The 23,903-nt window shown below is 43.1% G+C and overlaps 1 protein-coding gene across 1 annotated transcript in view; it reads left to right on the top strand.

Moving 5' to 3' along the window:
- Positions 1-9,669: 9,669 nt before the first annotated feature.
- Positions 9,670-23,903, top strand: part of FNDC3B (fibronectin type III domain containing 3B) — a 210,452-nt gene continuing 196,218 nt past the window's right edge. The window contains exon 1 of the mRNA XM_061452540.1: positions 9,670-9,933. The gene's annotated coding sequence lies outside the window, so the exon portion shown is untranslated. The remainder of the gene's footprint in view (positions 9,934-23,903) is intronic.

Raw genomic sequence — 23,903 nt, 5'->3', positions numbered from 1 at the left:
GAATGCTGCTTTTCAGCCAGATCATTTTCCCTGCCTGATTCACAGCACTGATGCAAAACCCACGAGGACCAGCACAACTGAGAGAGCAGACCACAGAGGTACCAGCTAGCAGTGAGGGGCAGCAACAACTTAACTGAATTGCTGTCAAAGACTCTGCAGCACGAACCTATAGCTGGAGCTGTAGTTTGGGGAACAAAGCTCAGTCTAACCCAATTTGTATTCTGGACAATGCAGAAACGCCACAGGTTTAGCTGGATTTTACCTCTGTCTTTGAATTAAAGTGCACAAATTTAGGTTTGCATCTTTCACCCAAAGAAATGTTATTAAGCAGCTTATTTCTGTCAATGTAATTAATCAAGAGATGGCAAAAGATCACTGTTTCATCCTAGATTTGAAACCCCATTCAACTGCTCCTCCCTGGCCTGTCAAGGCTCTCTCACATGCTGTGCGTTCTGCACAGTGTATGGTCTCTTATTTTTAGCTATAGGTGGTAGCAACACAGTTTCTTTAAAGAAAGTCCATTAGTCTTTGAAAGCAATCGGGTGTTAACAAGCTTATCTTAAAGTTTAACTGCCTAAAATTTCTTCTGCTCCCACTTTCTTAGCTTTTATTCTCTTAATCTTTGTCCCAAGTAAAGAACTCCTATCATTTAATGGATTTATCACAAAAACATATGTACTTATTTTTCTCTTCTTTAGTAATATCTTTTGGCTTACTCTTCCAAATGTAGCATTTGCATCAGCTCACTTTAAATGCTTCCTCCAATCATAGAATAGAATCAAGTATGCTGGAAAAAACCTTTATGATCAAGTCCAACCGTTACCTCAGGACTGCCGAGACCACCACTAAACCACGTGACTGAGGGCAAACTGATCTCACCTCAAGATCTCCCATCCTAACTGACCCTCATGGAGATCCCCTCACATCTCATGGCTGCCCCTGCTTTCCCATCATGGCCATCCTCACATCCCATGGCTGCCCCTCATGTCCCGTGGCTGCCCCTGCTCCTCCCTCATGATCTCCCCTCACATCCCATGGCCACTCCACAGGTAAGTTTCTGTTTAGCTAAGTTTTGGATCCAGAGTTTACAGATTGCAAGAGTTTTCTTTTAAATTCAGTGAATTATGTTTAAAATACTTGGGTGCCATTCTTTTTATTACTAAAGTGAAGTGATAAAGTCAATTGATGAATGGAACTGAGCAGTTTTCAGGATCAAGTTCAAGCTTTTGAGAAGAGACGAGTGACTGAGTCTCCAAAGAAAAATAAAATGATCTGGAAGTCAAATCTTTCCCCAGCAAGAATATCTAGCTGCTGATTTTCTCTTTCCACATTTACCATATACAAAAAATGTAATGTAAGATACTGGCATGTCTTGAGTATTTGTTGAAGTTAGCATTCTGTTCATCACTGGCATTTTTTTTTGTGCCAGACAGAGCTATGTTTTTTTCCAAGTAACTCCATCTTGGACCCTGATCCTGCATGTGCTTACTTGATTATTCTGAATACTTCAGAGTACTCTTATAACTCTCTCATATAATGAACTGCCAAGTCTATTTTGAGTATGTTAATCTCAGAGTAAAATTAAATATAAAAACATGCCCCAGTGCTCTAAAAGATTGATGCATTTTCAGGTTAATCTCTGAGGATTTTAGTGCCATTCAGAATAAATTATCCATATCAGTTCAGTATTGCTTCCAAGTAGGTGCATGCTTTCATGAGGAATTTATATGAATTCCATTACAGAAATGCCAGGGTCACTATTTTATAGTTTCAGAAGAACCAAAACACCAAAGGACTAAGGGAGTGGTGTGATGACACAATGCATTTCTTTTTTTGGAGAGGAACAGGGACAGGACAGGATTTAAAAGTGCTGCCATATGAGACTGAGGATTTATATGGTCTGTGCTCCCTCTGGCAGTTCCAGTTTAGTTTAAAAATTCTGCTGGATTAACTTTGCACAGCTAGGCTTTATGCCAGATGTCAGTCACTTCCATCCCAGCTATACATTGAACCCCAGAGCAGATGCAAAGTTAGCCTAAAGGTGTCACGTTGACATAAACTGTATTGTGCACTCTGACAAATTCAGCAGGCATGCCTGTTCTGGGATAAATCTGCTGAGAAGAAATTTGGGAGTACACAGATTCAGTATTACTGCTCATGTAACCATGGCTTCACAACCTTTGCTGAGAAGAGATGTGCCCTGTGGTAAGGGAGACTGGCTCTCCTGGCATCTTTGCCCCTTCCCATTCTCATTCAGCAGCAAGCAGAGCTGGGAGAAAACAGAAGTTATGAACACAATGGACATAGACTATGAGACCCTGAGGATAAATTCATCTTTGACCCATCAGCCACCGCATGATTCAGGACCTATGAACACACCATTTCACATCACTGCGTATCACATCTGTGGTCTGCCAGGGTGCAATGCAGTGAGGCAGGAGCTGAGACAGAATGCTGCTTGTATTGCCTTGTTCGTAGTGGTTTTGTCTCCCTTAGTAAAAAATAATCCCAGGTTTTGTTGATCTTTAGGGCAGCCTGCTAGATCTTCACTTTGTTTAAAAAAAAAAACGTTGAAGGCAGGTAGAATTTGGGTGTGATTGTGTGACAGAGCATGACGGAGAGGTTAAGCCTTGCAGTTTATTGTAGATAAAAGAAGTAACAGAATTGTAAAATAAGCACTAGTTTTTAAATCATTCTAGCCTGAGGCACAGTTAGCGGAAGAGATTTTTCCAAGGCCACACCAAAACATTTATATTCCAGACTCAATTATTGATCAACATGAAACATACATTTATATCAGGCATCACCTTTGAAGTCTGCTAAAGTTATAAATAACTTTTAAAATGTGACTGCTTTTCAAAGTAACACTTTCAGTATTTCCATGCCGTTTTTACGGAAGGTCTGGGAAAAGTCACTGATGGAGAGGAATCTGAGGTGAAATTTTCTTAAATTCTTTAATGTTGGGTTGCTTGGGTTTTTTTTTGTTTTGTTGTTTTTTTGTTTTTTTTTTTTTGACAATATATTGTAACTTGATGACAATTTTTTTCATAAGGGCCTCCCACATGGCATAAAGGATCTTGCTTTATTGCAGCTCTATAAGAGCTTTTGAGGAGATTTGTCTTTCTTTGAAAATCACCATGCTTTGCCATGATGTTTTCAAAGAGGACTTGTACTTTGGCACGACTGGGCATCTCCATTCAAAAATAGCCAGTGAGCCTTCTGCTTCCACCCTGTCAGCCAGGGAATCAGAGATGCTCACTGATGGCTGGGGGGAAAAATAAGATATTGTCTGGCTGTATTTCTGCTGCATTTGTAACTAAAAATATATTTAGCAAAATCCTGAGAGGAGAAGGAATCCACAAGTGCACAGCAAAATGGCTGAGGCTCCCCTGGATAAGAAGCACTAGCAGGAAGGCTGGGATGAGAGCTAGCTTTTCCCTAGCCTCTTGCTGGAATTTATGGTGATTCTGTGATCCAGCGGCTGGAACTGCCATTCCAGCTCCAGAGGGGTTGATGACTCTTTTTGTTGTTTTAAAGTTATTTGTGTATTCATTGTATGTGTTATGAAATTGCTGTGGTTATTTTTTTCTCTCCAAAAAGCCAGGCTTCTGAGGCACTGGCTGCTCTGTGGCACTTCCTAATTACAGGTATGGAAACTCCTGAACTTTAATGAGCAGTGTTATCTAAGTACTTTTTTGTTTGTTTTACCCAGGTGATTTTTAAAAATTATTTTGGGGAAAAATCAGTAATAATGATTGTTTGAAAGGCTTATCTTTAATGCTTTACTGTTGCAGAGCAAACCTGCTGAATCACTGGTAACAGTTTAAATCAAGTTTCTCATCCATTTCCCTGTATACAAAAATCTCCACATTGCACATGTAATTAACAATAGATAATGTTATTCTATTTAAAGGCTATGAAAAGAAGAAAAATCCTTCAACTTATACCCTGCTTTAAAATTCATATTAATTTTTGACATTACTGTTTGTAGCATGCCATATGAAGATTCCCAGTGTGCAGAAAAAGGCTTTCATGATGCTGCTAGAGATGTAAAAATACAGAGCAGAAACTTCTTAGGAATTCACTGGAAACCTTGGAGTGAGCTAGGAATAAAACCCCCATTTCTTTCCATTTGGCAAGAAAAATAAATGTTTACTTACTAAAGTGTTTATTTCTAAATTGTCAGGTGTGGCTGCCCTTTACAGGAAAGTGGGTGCATGACTGGCAAGGCAAAATAAAAAATTAACTGACAAAATAAATACTGTGAAGAGGAAGGAGATACAGCACAGAGGAAAAGTACTGTGATAGAAAAGGGCAATGGATCAGGAGAAGCTTGCTGGTATGTGCAGAAATGAAAACATCTGATTTTTTTTTTTTTTTTTTTACAGTGAAAAGAAACTATTAAGCATATTTTAAGTCATTCCTGCTTGTGTTTTCTCTCCCACTTCTTCCTTTGTAGTGGTGCTTTCAGTTGTGTGTTTTTTTGTTTTTTTTTTAAGGTCAAGAAAGAAGATAAACTGCTAGTTGTAAATAGTGCTGCAGGGGAAACACTGGGGATATAACCACCTAATTATGAATTTCCTGAATGTGCAACATGACTAGGAGCAACTGGACAGGATTGGTGCTCTATGTTTCATCTCCAGCTGTTTCACAAATACCAATCTACAAAATCTCCCAAGAACAACATCTTTTTTCATGGCCCTACTTTTGGCTTTAACAATGCAAGCAATAGTGCTTTGTTTTCTTTAGAGTCTGAACTGAAACAAGAGCTTTCAACAAAACAAAACCAAAGCAAACCTAATGAGCCAAAGAACTGCAGAGTGTTAAGGAGACTTAGCTGAAATATTTGTTAAATATCAAAAGGAACATCCTTCTTGCTGGCGAAAGGGGAACTAACACTGCAGAGATGCGTGATTATAAGACAATAAATGGGAGTATTTTCTTCTGGTGCAGTGGTCAAAGTTATTGTTTTGAATAAGCACAACTGGTGTGTAATCTTCATGGCAAGCTTCTTGAATTGGTTAAGTGCCAACACTCTTTGGAAGCTCGTGGCAGATGGGAACTTATTTAGGCTTATAAAACCAATGTAGATGAAAAAATGTAAAAAATGCCCCGTGTAAGTCCTCAGCTTGCAATTGGATAAATTATGAAGACAATGGTGCTCCTCATGCAAGAAAGGGCAACAGGAACATCTTTTTTCCATGATGCCTTTGTAAAGCTTAAGAAACAACTAATAGCATAATATCCCTGACAAACAACAACCTCTGCTGTGTCAGAAATCGCACCTTTAGTATAATGGCACTGGCATCTAGAGGGCCTCTCCTAGCTGCCAGAGAATTCCCTGGGTCTTCAGTGACTTCTAGTACAGTTTGACTGGGCGTGTTTATTGCTTAGGACTAGGTTGAGAGATTCAAAGACCTAATTAAGGACTGGCCTACTGAATGTAATACAAGGATGTCCAGTAGGTAATTGTTTTTATCACAAATTGTTGTGCAATGCAAGGTTACCATACATCCCAGTAGCAAGAAGCAGGTAATTTTTATTTCAGAATCTTATAGTGATTAGTCCTTTGACATTATCCCAAATTGTTGTGGAATGCAAGGTTACCATGAATACCAGTAGTAAGAAGCAGATACCTTTTATTTCAGAATCTGACAGTGATTAGTCCTTTGACCTTATCCCAAGAGTAAGATTTTGGGGGCTTAATTTCTGCATGTGTTACTGAGCATGCGAGATACTGACCTGTGTCTGAAGAGGGGAAAAACCTGCTAATTAATACTGTGAATACAAACTCCTCACCAAACTTGGTCAGTTCATGAATGCAACAACGTGAATATACACTGAGTGAATAACTAGCATTCATTTCCTCTAAATAGAGAGGTACAGATAGAAATCCTGGTTCATGAAAATGTTTACATGCCCTAGTTATTTACAAAGTGCCCTGCAGAATTTTTGATTCCTTGCAGTCAAAGTGACCATTATGAACTACAAACTACATACATGTGCTTACCCAGATCTTCTTGCTTCTGCTAGTCCCCGGGCACCATCTTGAAAATAAAACATTGTCAAGATTGAAGGAATTCAGTATGTTTTAATCTGTATAGTCTATTCTGCATTTAGCTTTGGGGATTTTTTATTATTTTTTAGGTAAGAGTGAGAGAAGACTACTGTGATCAGACAGTACTGTAGGATTTTGAGTACCCAACTGTGCAAATTGCACTAACTTTAATGATATGGGATACATAAAGACAAGGGCCCCCAAAAGGGTTTATTAACAAGAAAAAACAGATTATATGGTCCTATCTTTATTCAGTGGAAGGAATAAATTGCGATCACAAGGTGGAGGGAGGAGAGGTGCTATGTCATTTTGTTCTGGATGTTTTCCTTAAGGACATCATCCAGTTGTTTGCCTTGAGCATCCTGCCCTTCCCACCTTGCAGAACCCTTTCCCTGGGAAAGTGAGGTGCAAGTGAGGGATGCTTCAGTGCCTACTCTCAGCCTTCCTAGGGTTCACCTAGGGTGTATTTCTTGCTGAGTATCTATTTTTCTCTGTTCAGGTTGCTGCTGGCCCTGAGAGTAAGAGTCTGAACTTGTAGGAGTCTGAATTTGAAGCTCTTGCTATGGGTAAATGTAACCTGTTAGACACTGAGTCCCAAGCCAGCCCACCCTCAGATGTTCAGAGATGTAATAATGGACATGAAGAGAAAACTTCTGTGACTACAGTCCCTGCCAGTGTGTGAGCGGAACCATACACCCTACGTGCTGGTGCCATGAAAAATGACTGAGGGCAGTACACCCCAGGTTAAAAACAAAATAAAAATACCTCCCCCCCCCCAGTATTTGGCAAATAAATTCATCAAAGCATTCTCTGTATACTGTCAAACAGCACTGGTGCCACCATCTCAGCCTGCCTGTCTGCCCTCTAGAATACAAAACGTGGAACTTGTGGGAATAGTGAAAGTTTACCTGTAATCCCATCAGAAATGGGAGGGAAAGTATCCTGTGTGAATAAAGACTGTCTTTGCAGCCATTTCAACGATGTATAATCTCCAAGGCCACATCCTGACTGTACAGAGAGAGTTTCCATAGGCTCCTCTCTGGGATTTGTCAACAAATAGGAAGGGATGGCTGATGGGGATGGTGGCAGAATATGGGGTTTAGAATTAGTTCGCATCCAGCCCCAGTCAGCAATGACTTTGTGATAGCTAAACAATTCTTGCTTGAAAGCAGCTGGGGGCTTCTGTCTGATCCTAGTGCATCTCCAGTTTGGGAATGACTGTCCTGAGGTCACGGATCCAAGAGAAAGACTGAGGAAGAAGACAGCATCATCCCTTCATCCTGCTTGTCTGCAACAGGGGCACATGGGAAGGGAGATGGAAGAGACATGCTATTGCATTTTGATGCCACTTGCTTCCTGAATTAACAGAAAGATCTCACTGTGATAAAAGAAAAATATGCATGCTATTGAAAAAACTCAGACTCATCAAAACAGAAAAGTTAAGTTCATAGCTCTGGTCTGTATTTATTTAGATGATAGTTGAGGTCAGTCATTTTCTCCAGTGTAATTTGTCTATCCCTGCTGTGTCACCACTTAGCCTAACCCTTTTTCAGGGGCAAAAGACGGTTTCCTCCGGGTCTGATTAATGCTCTTCCTAGATGAGCTAGTTCAGGCAGTAAAGACAGTTTTATCTGTTATTTATGTTGGAACTTTCTTAGGAAAAGCGGTCCTTGCTGCACTCTCCCCTGCTCCCTTCCTTGGTTTATAAGCCATGCCCAGTTTCCTTTGAATCAGCTTGGTGTTATTGCTAACCATATCTGCTCATCAGTTCATCAGGGCAGCAGGGCTGAATGAAAAGTGCTCCAGGGAGGAGGTATGCCTTTGCTCCAGGCCCAGGCTAGTTTTCCTTTTTTCGTGTGTTTGGCCAATTCTGCAGTTCTAGGTGAGACTGGAAATGTCTCTGTGCCTTGGGCCTCTGTTTTGACTCTCCAAATGAGGACCTAGCTGCATTCTGGCCCATTGCGTAGAAAAGCTACAAGTCAGTTGCGCGGTTTTGTTACTATTTCTCTATTCTTTTCTATATTCTCTTTATGAAAAGAAACACTCTTTTTTTTTTTTTTTCATTTTGCTTTCTTCAGGTTTGATTTTTTTTTTTACACTTCAACTGAAATTTCATCTTTTTCTTCTTTGGAGTAATTTTCCAACTTGAGTCAGTGATTATTTCTTCCTTTCTAACCCAACATCTTCACTGTCCCTTTTCTCTCTCATCTTCACAAAACAGTCTATGAGACCAAGTAAGGGCTTTATCACCCTAGTGAGTAATTAATCTCATCTGACTCTAACTCAATACAGGATCATCAAAAAGTCTGTGTGTTTTGGGTCACTAATAAAACAAAACATTTTTCTACTTTTATATTTTAGACATTTCAAAAGGTTTTGCAATTAATAATAAACAATACTTAGTGCTGGCTGGCCATTTTACATTGAAAAATCTTTCCCATGGGAAAATGCTGATTTGTTATTTTTGTAGGAATTATCTATTTCAGATACCTTTATTTTCATTTTTCTGTGTTTTGGTCAATTAAAAAAAAAACAAAACAGGCTAGTTGGGCATGACATCTTTATTTTACAGAACTTTCATGCCAAAGCAATTGTTCTTTATTCTCTGAATTTCATCAAGAAGTAGAACATCAAGGAGTCCTATGAGAAAAATATCATGTTGATATTTTAATGGAAGCTGATGAAAATGCACCTAAGACTTCAGCAGGTTTTCTAGTTTCTGAAAGGAAGCCTTGCTCTCACGGGTAGGGGAGATCAACTGCTGATAAAAGCTGTAAGAAAAAACAACACTGAAGTGACAGAGAGAATGTAGAGCACAAGACACACGGGTGGTGAGCTTCTGCGGAGGGTTAGCTACCCAAAGGCCAAATCAAAAGCCCCTTCATAGCACGACTGTGACCTGTGGTGTCAGTAAGGCCAAGCCCTATTTTAAGCTTTCCCTGTAAACAGATTAAGTCCCTAGTCATGATTCCTACATCACCTGGATGCAGGGCTGAGAGGTAAATGACCACTCTGGCTCCTTGGGGCTCTCTTCCAGAGGCAGCAAAAAAACGTCTCTTCTTTTGGGCTGCAACAACTTCATCAAAGCATTTATGAAGCTCTGAAAAACATATCCTAAAACTTCTCCTCCTCACTCCCAACTGATGAAAACATTGGAGCAGCCACCCTGGTGGGACTAAGGGTTCTTCTAATGCCGTGTCTTGCTTTTGCAGCAGGGGCTGAGAGGAGGACATACAGGAGAGTGAGGCAAATCCCAGCCTTTACCCCTTCGGATGAGGGGCTTCCCCGGTAAAAAAGGGGATTTTCGTGACAACAGGGACCAGCCTCTGGCACGACGGCTGGGGGAAGGCTCGGTGGGTTATTACTGTTCCAGGGGTGATACCTGACAATAAGGAATGATGCAGGAATCGGAGGAGCAGAGGGCGGACAAGGCGAAACGGGAGCTCGGACCCTGCCAGGCGGTGGAGCCGGCGCGGGGTGCGCAGCGCTCAGCGACGCGGCGGCGGCGCCGCCTTACTGGGCCGCAGCCGGTACCCGCCCCAGCCCCCCCCGAGCCCTGCCGCCCCTCTCGGCTCCCCCTGCCCGCCTGCGGGGCGGAGGCGGCGGCGCGGGGCCGGTCCGGGGCGGAGCCGCTGCTCGGCGGGGTGGGTGCAGCAGGGTCGGCGCGTCTCGCTGCCGCCCGTCTGAGCCGGCTTTTCGGCGGGAGCCTCTACTCCAGAGTGCGCGGTAGCGTGGGCCGTCCGCGGGCCCCATGTGGTGCCGACATCACTGACATGGCGGAATCCCCGCCGAGCCCTCCTGGCACTCGCTCTAGCTAGCCGGGACTCACCACCGCGCCCGGCCCGGCTCGGCGTCCTGCACCAGCCCTCCGCCAGGTAAGGACGCGGTGGCAGACGGGGGACCTGAGCGGGGAGCCCAGCGGTTCGGGTCGTCTCGACTCGGAGCTGCTCTCGGTTCGCAACCCAGAAGAGCCGTGTCGCTCCCCCCCCGAGGCGCCGCTCCCGGTCCCGGCTCTTTTGTTCGGCGGCGGGGCGGGATCGCGGGGCGGCGACGGGACGCGGCCGCACTTGGCGGAAAGTTTTTCTCGCTGCCGCCCCCTCCTCTCGCTGCGCTCCTCGCCCGGCCCGTCTCGCCCCGGGGGCCCCGCCGGCTCTGCGCCTCCGCGGGTAGCTCTCAGGCGGACGGCGCGGTGCGGGCACGCGGAAGCAGCCCCGCCGTGGCCCTGCGAGGAGCTGGCGGCCGGACAGGCCCTCCAGCGCCGCCCGGTAATCCCTAGGGGCTGCCGGACAGGGCGCTGTCATCGCCTCTGTCCGGCCGCCCGCCCCTCCCCTGCGTCCCGCGGCGGGCACGGGCGGTGTGGCTCCGGGAGGGAAAGCGCGGGGAGCGGCCGGTGCTGCGTGCGGGGCTGGGGGCACGCGTGGGTGCATGCGTGGAGGCCTCCGCCCTGCCGCGGCTGACCCGCAGGAACCGCGCCCGTGGGGCGGGAGGGCGCAGGTTCGCGCCCGGGGCCCCGCTGAGCGGCCCGGAGTGCCGGGCAGGTGAGGCCAGCCGGGCCGCTCCTCGCCCGCAGCTTCCTCTCAGAACGTCTGGATCCAGGGTGCATGTTGGAGAAAAAGCTGAAGAAAGGCGCGAGCGACTTCTCCCGGCCCCGTCCTCCCCGCCCGGCTCTTGGCTGAGGCGGCTCTGGGAAGGAAAACCCTGGAAACTTTTTATTTTGCTTGCCAGACACCTTTTTAAAATGGCATGCTACCAGGAGACGGAGCGAAAAAAGAATAAGCCTTTTAAAAGCTTAATCTCGCTTAGGTTAAGACCACATCTGCATCCCTCCCCTCTGCCTTCCCCCCCTTCCCGGTTCTCAGAAATGTTCTATTTAAATAAGGTTTTGGCTATGGTGGTGTGGCCTGGAGTTAAATGTAATGAACCATTTATCCCATCTATATCTGTAAAATAAACGGTGGGGGGCAACTGTCTCTCTCCATATTAGTATTTCATTTGCATTTCTTTGTGTACTTCGAGTGCGTAAAAGTATTGGCTTGATTCCCTAAAGTGGTGGTTTCTCCATCACAGATGGGGAAACTGAGATATGGAAAAATTGAATATTCTTGTTTGGTGGGTTTTTTTGGTTATTTCAGATTTTTGTACTGCCTTTTTTTTTTTAATTATTTTTCATTTGAACTAGGTGCTAGATCTGTGGGAACAGAATTCACGTATCCTGGTTCCCTGGGCCCTGACCACATTTGCTGTATCCCCTAACCACTTAACCTGCAGAACTCAGGGCTCAACTAGTACTTTCCTGAAAGGTGCCAAACCAGTCTAACTCGAGCTTAGCAATGTGCTAGGTAATGGGATTTCAAACTTGCACACATGTTTTAACTCTAAACAGTATTTCTCAACTTTTTTTGAGAAATACTCAGCTTGCTTAAAAAAGGTTGGGACTGCTAGGCCTGCTAGCTCCTTGGTGCCTGTACTGGTTTGGAGCTCTGCTCCTTTCTGAGGGGGAGCAGCTGGTCTGGACGTGAATGATACAATGTGTGTGCTTGGTTGGAAATGCAGGCAAAGGCATCTCTTTCATAAACCTCAGGAATGGGCAGTGGGCTGCTTCCTGAGTGGAGGAATCTTGTCCCTCTCACTTGGTCCACCAGTACCCTTGTTCACCTTCTGCCTATGTGTCTCTCTGGTCGAAACACGCTGCCGGTGCTACCAGTAAGAAAATGATTCTTAGCAGTGTTCCTGGGGTCATTTCGGGTCTCACACAGAAGCGGTCTGTTAGTGCTTTTCTCTTAATCTTCACTTTGTGGTTCCCTCTCGTTAGTTTTAAAGCAGTTGTGGTTGTTATCAGGGACCTTGCCGTGACAGAAATGTCTGTTGCCCCAGGAGTATCGCATGTTGTTCTTCCCAGGTCAGCATCTTTTAGCTGGTTTATGCTCAGAGATGAGTCTGTGGAAGTTGATTTAGTTTATAATTTTTGAATTTTATTTGAACCATTGGGACTCACCTGGTTTGGGTTTGAGGTCACTGCTGGGATGGCGATGAGGGGGAGTTCTCATGCTGTTAGCTTATAGCTGGCCAAAGGACAAGAAATGAAGACAGCATCCAAAATAAGCTGATATTCTACTATAGCCAAAAGCTTAGAGGTGTAACTCCATACCGCAAGCTCTTGGAAGTCTGTAACTTCCTATCTGAAGTGTGTTTATTCTGGCACTATTTTTTTTTCCCTCTACATGTGGCATTTAGTGAGCAGAAAGTAGATTTCTGCATTGTACCTCTTTCTTAACAGAGAATTTGTGGTTTCGTTTTTTTTTTCCACTTTGTAGATTTCTTTAACTTCTCTGATGAGAAGTGCTCTGATGAGCACTTAAGGGTGGTTAAACTTCTACAATTTATAAATTATGCAAGAAAACATACAGATCATGCAACAGACTTCTGCGTGTGTGCAGTTGTATTCATGAGCTTTCTAATTAATATAATTGGCTTTTCCCTCAAAAATGCAGGTTGTTGGTCTGATGAGTGCTAGCAAGGTTTACGGTGTGAATAAATGTTTGTAGTGTGAGGATCTTAATTCCTACAAAATACAAATAATTACATAAATGTCCCATATACAGCTGAATAAAACAAACTGTGCTCCGTAGTGCTTTTCTTCTCAATGCAGTTTGCTACTCCGCTCAAAAGGAGAGACATGAGGGAAGATGGAGTGGCCTGTAGGAGCAGCAGTTTGGGATGCTCTGGGAGGGCTTCCGGGCTCTCCAGCAAGAGTGCCATGGTAGTTGGTGTTAAGACTGGAAATCAAATGTCCCAATGCAACAGAACAGTAACTTGCAGCACACTGCACAAAACCGAAGTCCCATTTGTTTGCAGTAGCCCTTAGTGTACAGCAAATAAAATAAATAGCGGAGGAAACTAGCAGCCCCTGTGTAAATCTCAGCTGTGCCAAACACCAGTGAGGCAAAGGGTTTCTCAGACGTGTTGCACAGAGGACTTGCGCCTAGGTGATCTCTGTGCTGCTGAACAGCAGCGGTTGAGGATCCTTTGGAGACAGGAATATCAAAAGTCATGTTGTTTACGGCCAAGATTTAGTGTCCATGTGTGATCTCTCCCTGGAGATGGAAGGTATGTGGGAAGAGGGAAGTTCTTCAAACAAGGCGGTGGAAATACGAGACGCTTGATACACAACGGTAACAGGCCATCTACAGGCAGGAATGTTGGTGTGTCAGCGAGCAGATAACTCCAGTTTCCAGTGGGGATGTGGTAGTTTGCATTTTTACCAATTTATTCTAAGCACCTCTTTGCAAAATTGAAGCCTCCTCTTTGTTGAATTACAGACAGCCAGGAAAAAAGCACAAACTAATTAAACATGATTTATTGTGGAATTTGTAACAGTATTGGAGAGATTAGTTGCCTTTCAGAAATGCCACTGCGGATGTTAAATCTGTGCTCTGCTCTGGATGAAAGATGACTGTGCTGTTACGCAAGCACACAAGAAAAGCATAGTCCGTGTTAAAGTCTGTTCCTGAGCGGGAATATCCCCTGAAGGTCCTAGGTAGGACAGCTTTGAGCAAATCTTCACAGCGCTTTTAATTGGGAAAGGGTGGCTTTCCTTGAGCTTAGAGATAAAAACATGCGGTTTCACCAGTGACATGCTTTCTGCATTTGATCTAAGGAATCCTTTCTTTACAAGCAAATTGTGTTGTTTGTTGGCACTTAACAGACAAAATGCTGACTACAACACCAACTGTATAAGAAACATACTTTATTTGTATTTCTAGTGGTGACAGTTTTTAATGGTGGTATATACAGAAAGTTACCATTTGGATACTCTTCTTACTAAACTGCAACTATGCATAATGTTATTCGTGTAATACGAAGTATCAAACAATTCCTAAGTAATTAAGTGTGTATTTTATATTATTTCTTGAAGAAGACAAAGATTGCAGCTAATACTGATGTGTGGCATTTGTTTCTTCTGGCATCTGCTTCTGGTTCCTCTAGAAGCTACTAAGTGGAGTGACGAGAAGGATTCAGTTTTCTGCCTTTGTGGCTTTTTTTGAGTAGTGTTTGGTTTTTGTTTTTTTTTTTTTGTTGGATTTATGATAACTGAAATGAAACATGAAGTCTCTGGAGATGAATGCAATAGACTTGTCTGATTTCTCTGTATTGACTTAGTGCATAGCTATGCTGTGGCAGCAATGCACATACCTTAAAGCATGCTTTATATATAAGTCTCTTACAATTGCCTTATACGTAACTATGGACATTTCTATTATTAGGTTCTTGCACAGGACTCTAATAATAGAAAGTGTATGCGTGAGTGTATATATATGTATTTAAACATATACTTCATGCTTTCAGGAATGTTTCATAAGCAATGTTGAGGAAAGAGACACTGCTCTCAAGAGGCTGCTAATAAAAACTTCAATAAGCAACATTTTTAGATGACCCTTGCCACCCTCAAAGATCCTTGGGATGTTGTGGACAGATTTCCCCATGCTTTTAATCTAAACTGGCAAAAAAGAATGTGTTCTGCTTAGTTTGTAGGTGGTTTTCTGGGCCTCTGTGCAGCTGTGTCAATTTTACATGGTTGCTTTCTGTTCCTTGCTCACCCGCTAATAAAATGCTAACATTTGTAATATAAATCCCCATGTTATCTTGTGCCCAAAGTATTTCTGCATGATTCACTGTAGCGAAGTAAGATGGTGCGATCATTTTGGACCCTGGAGGCAGAAACAGTGCGGGAGCAGAGTTGTCCTGATTTTGTTTCAAGATCACCTTACCATTTTTGTTTAGTGCAAGATTAGTTAGCTGCTAGAATTTATTCCATTTTCTAAATCACCTTTATTGTGTTGCCTATTCAATGGCAATTCGTGTAACATAAGTAACCTTATGCTTGTTGACACTTGAGCTGATGTAGATATGTTATTAAGTATTATGCATTGCTCTTCACTTGTTACTTATTTACTGATGCGGAATAATGCAGCAGCAGAAAAAAAGATGATAGCATTTGTGGATAATGAAAGCATTGAGTAGGTTTCCTTCTGGTCAGCTTGTATTTCTTGCAGACTCGTGTAATGTCATCTCACAGAGGAGAAAGAATTGCTTTCAGTGTCTTGTTACTAGCAAACATACGGCAGACAGAAGCATCACTTTATTAAGATAAATTAACAGAGCATAAGTGACACAGTTGGAACTGTAGAGGTTGTGGTTTATTCGGAGTGTGTAATGCCTGAACTCAAAAGCCTGAATAGCGGCTTTTGTCTGTAAGTGCTGATAGAGGTGGTAAGGTGGAAAAGCAAAAGCACAGCTTGGGCTTGACTTCCTTCATGAAGTATGTTGCTGTACTGTGTGAATTAGTATTTCGCCTTTTATTTGATACTTCAGTGTCTGGAATTAAAGGCTTAGATTGAAGTTGAAAGTGGAAAAAAGCCCTGCTTTTGTAACAAGATAAGGTAAATTGGGATATACCACAGCCTGAGTATTCTAGATCTATTTCAAGATGGAAGTTTGAGACTCAGCTGAATATGTGCATGTGTGGGGCAGTCTGTTCTCCTAGCCAAGGAGTGATTGCATGGTTGGTGTTTTGCTTTGAGTGTTTGGCTTGAACAGTTAAAATGTTGGTCTTTTTCTTCCCCAGTTCTTAATCCATGTTACTTAGCACATACTAATATCCTATTCTTCTGTGAGACACTCTGAGGAAATTACAGTCTAATTTCAGTGGATACCTTCTTATTAATGGTATTAAACATTGAAGAAGTGGGTAAAAAATAAGATGTTCCATCAGAACGTGTTGGTGTTGTTCATCTAGTATACAATGCTGCATTTAACTGTGACTACCTTGGACTCTATGGCTTTTAAGGTGAAAAAATTGTTCGTATTCAATTGCACTGACTGAAAGATGGCAACACAATTTTTGAAGGCTGGTTTCCACTGAGTCATCCCCTGGGCTGGGCAAAGGGGCAAATCTTCTGCTTTGGCAGGTTAACTAGGAAATTTGTTTTCAAAGCATGTCTTGGGGAGGGAAGAGCTACAAGTCCTCATTTTCTGATGCTGGAAAGTGTTAAAAGATGTGGCATCTCGAAAAGCAAATGAAAGAAAACAACTGTTTCTTACGCTCTTTTTTTACAGGATTGGTTTCCGCTTTTATGATTTTTCTTATTCCAAGGACTTCTGCTTTTCTCAGTATCCTGTTTGCCCGTCCTTTCTTTAGCATGCTTATTCATTAGCCACCCATGCTTTCCAATACTGAGATAGGGTTTTCCTTTTAATTATATCTCTGTATGATTTATGTTGTTCTGTTGGTTGCACAGTTGTTAAAGGCGATCGTCAGCCGTGCATTGAGGTTACTTCTGCTGTCATGCTCCGGACCGGAGGCTCACAGTGCAGCATTTGGTGTTGCAAAAGAAACATCCCTCCTGAGCAGCCAGTGCCATCTGACAATCTGTCTGGGGATCTGAGCAACTAGATACACAATACTTAATTTGGCACAATGTTTGCTCTTTGCTGGCTTTTCTTGAATGCTTTAGATGTGGGCGAGGGAGGGGCTGCAGATCTGTGTTTGTGGCATACTGCATTCCTTTTTGTCCTATTCCTATTTGCTTCATGCTCTTGTTCACGCAGTGGGTGTGACATGTGGCCTGTGCATGACTAAAAATGCAGTCATGTGGACACAGGGCTGTTGTATGGGAGGAACACGTCCATCCACATGTGTAGTGGGGGTGTGCCTAGCATTGTAGCCAAGGTAGCTGTGTCTTGGCTTTGAGGTGGGTACAGATGACACAGGAAGGGTGTGGTATATGATCCCTGAGGAGTTCGTAAGAGGCCAGGTGCTCTGATCTGGCAGGACCAGAGGGCACTGCTTTTGGATCATAATCACTGTTGATGGTACCTGCCAGCCAGCCATGCAGAGAGAAAATCCACGGGTGTCTTCAAAAGCTGTTTTCGAGGAACGGGTCAGAACTTTCCTGACTTGTTTGGTAAGGGCATTCCTGGATGAAAAGGGAAGGAAATGAGAAAATGGGAATGTAATGAAGTGGCTTCATCTTTTGGCTGTCATCTGCAAGAGGGGAACATTAAGGCACAGATGTGGCACATCTGCAAGAGGGGAGCATTAAGGCACAGTGGAGGCAGTTAAGCTTGCTGCATTGTGAATATAGAGAGCCTAGACTTGGAGACTAACCCAGAAGCAGGCTGAGCTGCAGAAAGGTTGGTAGTGTTTACGGGCAAGAGAAAGGCATGGCAAAAAATACATCTTTAAATTAGAAATAAATCATAACTTTAAGTGCCAGTCTGTTAGAGAACAGTGCTTTCACCACATTTGCGTTGATAGCAGACCATGCACATACGTTGCCTCCTGTTACACGATGACTTTATGTGGTTTGGAGGTGGAGAGTAAATGGCACCAATATCATAAATAATCCCAGTGTAAACTGTGGAGTCTTGACAGTTTTAAGTTTTTCAATCAGTCTGAGAGCTGGAAGAGTGATCTGCTGCTCGCTTTGTGCACCATGACCCTGCAGGTATTCGGCTCTGCTCTGAAACACTCAAGCCTATTTTGTACTGTCAGGAAATGTATGTTAGATGTTTTGAGGATAAGGGGTTAATTTTATAGCAATTCCATGAATATATTGGTAACGTTCAGAAGTGTAGCTTGTTTGACACAGTTGTCTCCTCACTGTTTCCTAATCAGATGTTAGTGATTTAGGTTACTGTAGGTGCTCTCCTGCTCTCAGGTGATAATGATGGAAGTAACTCAGAATAAGAAAAAGTGAAACATAATTTTATGGTATGTCTGTGCTTCACTTGCACTCAAGCAGGTGAGTAATTCCTACTGTGTTGCCTCATTGTGTAACTTCCTATTTGCAGTGTCTTCTGGGGTTGTTATTAAACTAAATAATGTTTAGCTCAGCAGGACCTCAAAACAACAACGGAAACCCAACAAACAAAAACCTTAAAGGACCAAACAAAAATTACTTCATATTTCACATCCTGGTTAACTTCAGCTGTTGTTGAGGTAATAGTGACTTATGTTCAGAAGTCAGAAATACCCTATGGATTTTGTCAGACACACGGGTAATACCTTGTTGCATGACTCCTGCAGAGTACTGTGTGACACTAAGCTGTTCCTGCAATGCTGGGCAGATCAAGTGTTGTAACAAGGTAGCAGCTTATGGCTCATTAAAGTTTTTTGCTACTCTATCATATGTTCCAGCTTGCTTCATGAAGGTCTAGAACCACACTGTTACAGGACTTGGTACAGAACAGATGGGTTACATTACTTATAGCTGACCCTGAACTGATACACACTAATTGGTAAAGAGCAAAAAAAGTCAAATTCTGAGGCATATTCTGAGGCCTAATTAAGTGTCTTCTCCTTACAAGCTCTCATGTGTGTGGTATTATGTCTTTACCCTTTCCCCTTTTGGTTAGCAGAGCTGGACATGCTTATCCAGATGTTCCAGCTGCCTCATTCAGTGGGCAGGAAATGGCAATGGGGTGGAAATTGGGCAATCCTACCGAGTACAACTAAAAGGGTCTCTGATCTCTACCACAGCAGCCGCTTCTGGCTAAAAGACAAGAGTCAAGTCATTCATATACTTCTGTAACCGCAATCTATTTAATGTACAAGGCAACTACGCTTTAATTTTTATGCATCTGAATAGGTTGCTTCAGTGGATGTGTGAGAGCTGCTATGTTACTGTAAAGAAATATTTGTGGATATAAATCACTGAAGGTAGACATCAACCGTTTCACTTCCTTTTGGCATTTCTTGATAATACAGTCAAACAGGATGATACTATGCTCTAAAAAGTTGCTGTAAGAAGTTTTTCAGTTTCTCAGACCTTATAGACTTTTACAGTGTTGTCCCTGTTAGCAGATCTGGGTCCTTGCTCATCTGCCTTAATCCTTATTTCTCTAGTCCCTTTTTCCTTACACTGTAGTCTAGAAAAATTTATTCATTTCAGTGCATTCTGAATTGTTGGGTTAGTGTCAGTGGACAAATGTGAGTGGATAAATGGTTCAAGTATCTTCTGAAATGTGAGAGTTAGGAGGTAGAAAATACAGCTACATGAAGACAGTGAAAATAGTGAAGGGAATAAGTAGATTGTATTATTTATGGCCTTGCCATCATTTAATATTGTTTGATGTTCTCTAAATGAAATATAAGCACATATAGTAATATGCTTTCTTAAGTGAATGAGTTTACTTGAACAGTGATAATACCACCTTTGAGCAAATTTGATGTATCCTCCTTACAGGCAGTGGTGTGATTTTTCCTGCAGCTGCAAAGCTGTGGACAGTATTGGGAAGGGATGAGGTGCTGCTTTGTGGCTGTGGGTTAGCGACGTGGCAGTGGGAGATCTGTCTGCAAAGCTTTGGCCTGGTGCCTAGACTAGCCTCAGATGGTGAGAAGAGATTTTGTACTCAAGTTAGAAAGTACATGAGGATGGCAGATTGGATCTGTCAACTTTCCTCCTCTCATGTCCTCAGGAGAGTTATTTTCCATTAATTATATGGCTATAACTTATTTTGGTAAGTGTCTTAATTACCTATCGTTGTCCTTGCTCTGTGGAACAAGTGAGGTTTAACTGTCTTCTGGAGGTTCTTTAATGAGTATTTTATATTAGCAGTGTACTGTATAAAGTATCTCTGGTTTAGTATTTGTGTTTTTGCAGAAAATGTTTCCAAACTTTCAGCAGCTTATGCATTTTTAAAAAATGCAGAGGGATTTACTAGGTGGAACGGAACCTGACTCTTCTCTCACCATATGCAGAATAGACTGTTTGACCCTACATAGTGTGAGTCACTACCACATAGTGTTAGTGGTAGTACAACCATGGCAAATGGCATGCACCAAAGGGTGGATTTTTATTTTGCTTTTAGTAGAGATGGGCAGGGAGGTTAGTTGCAAGTCCTTCTGGGGCTTCTTTGGGAAAACATACATTCTGATTACCTGTGTTAGTGAAAGATGGATAAATTTGAAGTAGTAGAATTGCGGGAGAGGGTTACAAACATGAGTGGAAGTGTAGAAAGCCTTTGTCATAAGATGGAGAAATATTTAACAGGAAAAAAGTTTCAATGAACTTTACTATCTCTAAAGCCATCAGATGTAAACATTATGAAGGCATATGGGACTGTTTAAACCAAAAGGCAGTGTCAGCAGATGAGTGCATGATATTGATAAATAAAATCTTTTTCAGAATTTGATCAAACTAGTCCAAAACTAGTCCATCTATCCAAACAGGCAGCACCTTACGGCAAGCAGAAAGACCTAACTAATTTTAATGTACAGAGCTTTATGCAAGGCTGTGAAAGAATATGTGGCTGTAGTATTTTCATACAGGAATAAGGAGCATACAGGTGGCAGTATGATTTCAAGGAGGTAGAAGAACAGAAAAAGACCTTCTGTCCCAGAATATTGCGTGATTAACATACTCAAGGCATTTGTTGCTACAGCAAAATTTATAAGCCCAATCCTTACTTTTTAAATTGACATGATAAAAATACTTTTTTCCAAGTCTGCTTGCACTTGCAGTTATATATGTGTGGAGCTGTACAGCATTGGTGCTGAAACTTTGATGTGGCTGCAATCATGGTGGAATTGTGCTCCTATGTTCTATTAATGATACTCACTTTCATTGGTAGTCCTTATGTAGCATAGCTTGATGAAAGGAGATGGGCAGCTTTCAAAGAGCTTGAACCATCAAGTCAGACGGTAAAGGTGCTTTCCAAAACAGCTCTATGAAAGTGGTGGATCACTTCTCAGAGTAAAGCCGGAGGTTTGTATCCAAAACTTTACTAATGATAATCTTAGGGAAGAAGCATGTTAATTTCAGGATAATCACAATCTTCAAATTAAAATCAGGATACAAGATAATCTTTGTTTATGCTTTGGCTTAGGGGGAAAAAAAACCCAAGATCAATATTTCACAAATGTGAGTTTAAGTAGTTAAAAATCAAACCATCTAAATTTATATTTGCTGATATAATCATAGAATCATAGAATCATTAGGGTTGGAAAGGACCTTAACATCATCTAGTTCCAACCCCCCTGCCGTGAGCAGGGACACCTTACGCTAAATCATATCACCCAAGGCCTCGTCCAACCTGGCCCTGAACACTGCCAGGGATGGAGCATTCACAACCTCCCTGGGCAACCCATCCAGTGCCTCAGCACCCTAACAGGAAAGAATTTCCCCCTTATATCCAATCTAAACTTCCCCTGTTTAAGTTTTAACCTGTTACCCCTTATCCTGTCACTACAGTCTCTAATGAAGAGTCCCTCTCCAGCATCCCTATAGGCCCCCTTCAGATGCTGGAAGGCTGCTATGAGATCTCCACACAGCCTTCTCTTCTCCAGGCTGAACAGCCCCAACTTCCTCAGCCTGTCTTCATACAGGAGGTGCTCCAGTCCCCTGATCATCCTCGTGGCCCTTCTCTGTTCCAACAGTTCCATGTCCTTTTTATGTTGAGGACACCAGAACTGCACACAATACTCCAGGTGAGGTCTCACAAGAGCAGAGTAGAGGGGCAGGATCACCTCCTTCGACCTGCTGGTCACTCTCCTTTTGATGCAGCCCAGGATACGGTTGGCTTTCTGGGCTGCAAGTACACACTGAAGCCGGCTCATGTTCATTTTCTCATTGACCAACACCCCCAAGTCCTTCTCCTCAGGGCTGCTCTGAATCTCTTCTCTGCCCAGCCTGTAGCTGTGCCTGGGATTGCTCCAACCCAGGTGTAGGACCTTGCACTTGGCATGGTTAAACTTCATGAGGTTGGCATCAGCCCACCTCACAAGCATGTCAAGGTCCCTCTGGATGGCATTCCTTCCCTCCAGCGTGTCAACCGAACCACATGGCTTGGTGTCATCGGCAAACTTGCTGAGGGTGCACTCAATCCCACTGTCCATGTCAGCGACGAAGATGTTGAACGAGACCGGTCCCAACACCGATCCCTGAGGGACACCACTCCTTACTGGTCTCCAGCTGGACATTGAGCCATTGACCACAACTCTTTGTGTGCAGCCATCCAGCCAGTTCTTTATCCACCAAGTGGTCCATCCATCAAATTGATGTCTCTCCAATTTAGAGACAAGGATATCGTGTGGGAAGACATATAAGATGGAAGTTATCCTGAAATATAATGAAAAAGCTTAAAAAAAGTGAAATAAGTAAGTGAATAGATGTGCAGTGCCAAAGAAGAAATATTTTCAGTGATATAGAAAGGTAAGTCTAAACTGGGTCACCTGCAACTTCAGAAGTGTCTGTAAAAACAACAAATTACTAGTTATGCTTGCAGCAGTATTCTGGAAAAGTACTGAAAAAATCAGCATGTAGTAAAGGTACTATGTAGGTGATTGCTTGGTAGCTAAACTGAAATTGCTTCAATACTGGCCTGTGGTGTTCTCTTTCTCAGCAGAAGCCAGCTTTTGTCAGGCAGTAGTTAATGTTTCTTGGAGAGAGGAGGATGCAGTGAGTCCTGCATCTGAGTGTTTTCTCTTACAATGAGGAGTCACAGGAACTTGTTGACAGTACTGTTTTCTGCGATTGAACTGAGGTTTTGTTTTGGGGTGTTTTTTCATTCCAAAGAGTCAGGTTTTACTTAAATAAATTTTTGACACTGTCTCATTTAAGCTTGTGTGATGTGCTTTCATTTCTGCGCTATTTGGGGGAGAAAATTGTTTTAATTATCTTTATGTTAACACAGAAGACCTGGGAGCTTGTTTCCATCCATCAGTGCTGTGAAGACTTGAAACAAAAGCCAAGCAAACTTCTGGATGGTTGCAGATCCTGGATCCCAGCCACTGCCCAACACAATTCAGTATGCCTGACTCTATCATTTAACTGCTTACAAAACAGCTGGCTGCCTGGCTTACAGTGCAAACTTTGTCTTTGTTAGCAGTCAGCTGAAGGAGGAAGGTGAAGTAGTGTGGTGGGGCAGGAATGGGCCCTATATGGTCCTCAGGCTTTGGCCAAGGCTCCTTGCCAGAGATGTAAGGATTGGCTTGTGAGTTCTCCAGGGTTATAGAACGCCCAGCTGTTGGCTTTTGAAGTTGTGTGATTGGGCAGCTGGGAACTTGGATTGGTCAGAGGATGAACAGTATTGACAGAGGAACAATGGCTTCACAAGCATGCACACACGTACTCCCCTCACCCTGCTTTTGGGGCTGTGGGTGTGTGCTATTTGAAATCCTGTCACTAATTAAAAAATCACAATAAGCTAGTGCATTTAAAGGTTGGTGTTTTTGTTTTGTTTTCATAGAATAGGTAGGGCTGGAAAAGACCGTAAGATCATCTAGTTCCAACTCCCCTGTCATGGGCAGGGACACCTCACACTAAACCATCTCGCCCAAGGCTTTATCCAACCTGGCCTTGAACACCATCAGGGATGAAGCATCCACAGCCTCCGTGGGCAGCCCATTCCAGTGCCTCACCACCCTTACAGTAAAGAACTTCTTCCTTATATCCAATCTAAACTTCCCCTGTTTAAGTTTTAGCCCGTTACCCCTTGTCCTATCACTACAGTCCCTAATGAAGAGTCCCTCTCCAGCATCCTTGTAGGCCCCTTTCAGACACTGGAAGGCTGCTATGAGGTCTCCACACAGCCTTCTCTTCTCCAGGCTGAACAGCCCCAACTTTCTCAGCCTGTCTTCATATGGGAGGTGCTCCAGTCCCCTGATCATCCTCGTGGCCCTTCTCTGGACTTGTTCCAACAGTTCCATGTCCTTTTTATGTTGAGGACACCAGAACTGCATACAATACTCCAGGTGAGGTCTCACGAGAGCAGAGTAAAGGGGCAGGATCACCTCCTTCGACCTGCTGGTCACTCTCCTTTTGATGCAGCCCAGGATACGGTT

This window comes from Pezoporus flaviventris, unplaced genomic scaffold (genome assembly GCF_033815535.1).
Source record: "Pezoporus flaviventris isolate CSIRO_AGI_PZ_B2104156 unplaced genomic scaffold, CSIRO_AGI_Pfla_v1 ptg000013l, whole genome shotgun sequence".
In the NCBI taxonomy this organism is placed as follows: domain Eukaryota; kingdom Metazoa; phylum Chordata; class Aves; order Psittaciformes; family Psittacidae; genus Pezoporus; species Pezoporus flaviventris.
This window is presented reverse-complemented; position numbering and strand designations above follow the sequence as displayed.